Below are 3,810 nucleotides of genomic sequence, written 5' to 3' on the forward strand. Positions count from 1 at the left end.
GTACTGAGCTTAGGTATCCATCTAGCTTTAGATGCTCACAACCAAATAATTTTACAAATAATCCAAAATTCAAGGCCAGAAAGTATCAGTCGTTTATCTAGTTTGACCTGCTGCATGACACAGGCTGTTGCATTGAGGGCAGTTACTGTTGTATTGAATTTTAGCACTCAGCTTTAACTGGAGCCTGGTTTGCTTGGCTACTTTAAAGCATATTTTCCACTTGGGCTTCAGATCAGGCCTGAATGCTCTTGAGAAAAAAGAGATGCTCCGCTCTGTGACAGCTTGCTTTAATCACCTGCTGCTAACAAGTAGTGCCTCATTTCCACTTCCTCTGGCCCCGGCTTCCAGCTCTTTGTCCACTAGAGTAAAAAGTCCCTTTGTGCACCAGTAAGAAAATGCAAAAGCCTTTTTTGTTGTTGTTATTAATTATAGACAAGTTGCCTCCTCCTTTATCATCCTTTTGAGAAACCTGCTACTCTCCTCCTCCAGAGTCCTTCAACTTTGACGCTGGAATAGTGTATCCAGCTCTGGCTCTTAAACCAGCCTCTTGCCTTTAGTCAGGCAGACTATGGCTCAAGGGCTGCATTACCCAAAACAGACACTAGCCAAACAACACAGTCCTACTAGTCATGGTGATATGGCATTTACAGGGCCACTGGTGGAAGTTGAACACTGGGCCTGGACCAGAAGTACGTGTTCATTTCCAGCAGTGGAGATGATAATTAACTGGCAGAACACCACACACACACCCCCACACTAAGGCATGGGGCAGATCCAGTTGGACTGCAGTTTCTTTCCTTTGACTTCCTCAAGAGTAAACATCTAGAGATGGTTTGTAGCTGAAAAAGAATTGATGGATCCATCTTGGCCATTGCTGAGTCAATCTATAACTGACAGTACTACACACAAGTCAAGTTTCTCAGTCATTCTGGGTTATTAACACAGATTTACATGGCAGGTGGTTGCACTGCCACACTCTGGTCTTCAATATTCTAGAAAACTAGTTCTTTTGTCTTCTTTCCCTTTTAGAAATGTGCTGAATTATCATGCCCCCAGTTCTTTAAAGCAATTAGCTAACCCCACACACACACACCAAAACCAAACCAAACCAAATAAAATGAAACACCAAACTCAAGTCGGAGCATCCAAAATATTTGAGGCAATCAGACTAACTAGATGTTTTGGGAAATACTGGCTGAAAGTTACTGGAGTAACTTTAAGTTAAATTTGGAAGTAATTTGGAAGCTGCCTATGAAAGAAAGCAGAAATGCTCTTTCTCCCCCAAGGCGGCACAAGGGCGGGGGCTCCAAGCACAGCAAGCTCCTTTCCATCCAGCCCCTGTTTCTTTCATCTCTCTTTGACCTACACTGACAGCTGTGACAAAAAGTCACAGTCAAGCCTGCTGAACCGTAACTTCTGTGGAGTTTCAAGCCTGAAAGTTTCTGAAAAGCAGCTGTCTCGCACAAAGCTGCGCAGAGAGGAGACCCTCTGCTTGGCAGCTGCAGCATGGGAGGGTAAAGGGGGCAGGCGCCAGTACCACCCCAGTGTTCCCTGAGCCCTAGGATATGTTTCTGTGTTAGCAAAAGCAAAAGAACTGCAGGAGAAGACATACGGTTCCAGCACCAGGTGATTTAAAAAAAAAAAAAAAAGAAAAAAAGAAGCTAAAGTTTTCTAGCCCTTTCCAAACTAAGAAACTGGGAAAAAATAGGATTAGTGGCGGCTCCTGGAGCCTATGAGGGGGTTTCAAGGAGCAGCAATAGGCTCAGCTCCCTTTCCACCCATTGCAGTAATGCTCCATTTCCAGAGAAGGGTTTGGGGCTGCTTTTCCCAATGACTCGGGAAGAAGTGATGGCCCTGAACCGACCCCTATACTAAAAGCTAGAGCCTTGTTCCCCTGAAGTCATTTTAGTTGGGCTCTTAGTCATTCTCAGCCAACACCAGACAGGGCCATTAACCATATCAGCGTATTTGGAAGTGACGATATACACACTCATACGCTACAGAGAGCATGTGTTAGGAGGAGTATTTAGACCATCACCCTGCAGCATTTCACCTGGTCTCCTGAAATCCCTGGACAGGACAGTTAGACTATGGGAACTTTGCTGTGGGCAGACAGAGCTTCCCAAGTGACACAAGTGTTTTGGCTAATACACGTGGGAAGGGGAAGGCTGCTATTCTCCTTTCCACCAGCTTAGCTGTTGCCCTTTTTTTTTTTTTTTTTTTGCTAGCAGTTCTTAGCATTGCATTGTTGGATGAAACAGAAAAGAAATCCTGAAGTGAGTAACAAATTTGAAGAAGAATTTGACACACAATTAAGAAAATTGCATACAGATGTTAAAGCAAGCTACAAACTACATCAGAAGTTTTACATCATTACCGGTTGAATCTCACTGTTATTACTGAACAAGTCACCTCGCTGTTCTCAGTGCTGACAAGACACAGGCACTTAGGGCTAAAAATGTTTTTCCTCACTGGGGCCAGGTCTGTGGTTCAGGCAACCCCATGCCAGGCAACAGCATACACGAAGCAGAACACATCCTGCTGTTTCTTTTAGCAGCCCAGCCCAGCTCAGCTCAGCTCGAAGAGGACCACTCCTGTCAGCAGACATTTAGGTACCACACATTTGCCCACATGCAGTTTCTTCCTCCACTTCCCTATATTCTGTTTAACTGTTCCCTTGGGTGCTCGAGTGCTTTTCGCATCATGGCTGCCATGCAGCACGTGCTATAGCTGTTCCATTGAACTCTTCCCTTGGCTAGGTTTCATTTTGCACCTTTCACGTTGCACTTGTACCGTGAGAACATGCATTGCTGCGTGTCCCCTCTGTGCTGTGTTTGCAGACCATTAACTAGGGTGGCTCCCAACCCAGGGAACAACATTGCCAAGACTTTCCCCTGAAAAGCTGTGCAATTACTACCTACAAGGAGAGAAAAGTACCTGTAACTGAACTCAGACCAGACTAACCCACCTTGGCACAAAGAACAGACTGTGTTTTCTTCTCCGTGAAGCTCTGCTATGGTCATGAGAACATTAAACCCATGAAAGCCTCCCTCCCTCCCCGCCCAGTGGAGCCATCAGCATCTCTGACTTCATCCAGGCTGTGGTAAGAGCACCAAAGACACGAGTATCTGTAAGATGCAGCTTTGGTAAGAGCACCAAAGACACGAGTATCTGTAAGATGCAGCTTTGGTAAGAGCAGCTGTGTCAGATTCCTGTTTAGGGCTATAAGGCAGCTGACGAGCAGCTTAAAACCCACAAGCTTTTAGCATCAAAGCAGCAAGTAGGTTCTGTGCACCATCTGGTTTTGTTTCAAAAGTTTCTCCAGTGTGTGTGGCTTCCAAATGAGCGATCATGTGTGTGATAATGATTTATATAACTCATCCTTGCCTGTATTGGGTTTGCATGGCAACATTTTGGTAGCGGGGGAGCTACTGGGGTGGCTTCTGTGAGAAGCTGCTAGAAGCTTCCCCCATGTCTGACAGAGCCAATGCCAGTTGGCTCCAAGATGGACCTGCCACTGGCCAAGGCCGAGCCCAGCAGTGACAGTGGTAGCGCCTCTGGGACGGTGTATTTAAGATGGGGGAAAAAAAAACTGTGCAAGAGCAACTGCAGCCAGAGAGAGGAGTGCAACTGTGTGAGAGAAACAACTCTGCAGGCACAGAGGTCAGTGAAGAAGGAGGGAGAGGAGGAGCTCCAGGCACTGGAGTAGGGATTCCCCTGCAGCCCCTGGAGGGTAACGCTGGAGCAGATACCCATCTGCAGCCTGTGGAGGACCCCAGAGCAGGTGGATGCCCCAAGGAGGCTGTGACC

The sequence above is a fragment of the Falco peregrinus genome, chromosome 7 (genome assembly GCF_023634155.1).
Source record: "Falco peregrinus isolate bFalPer1 chromosome 7, bFalPer1.pri, whole genome shotgun sequence".
Taxonomy (NCBI): Eukaryota; Metazoa; Chordata; class Aves; order Falconiformes; family Falconidae; genus Falco; species Falco peregrinus.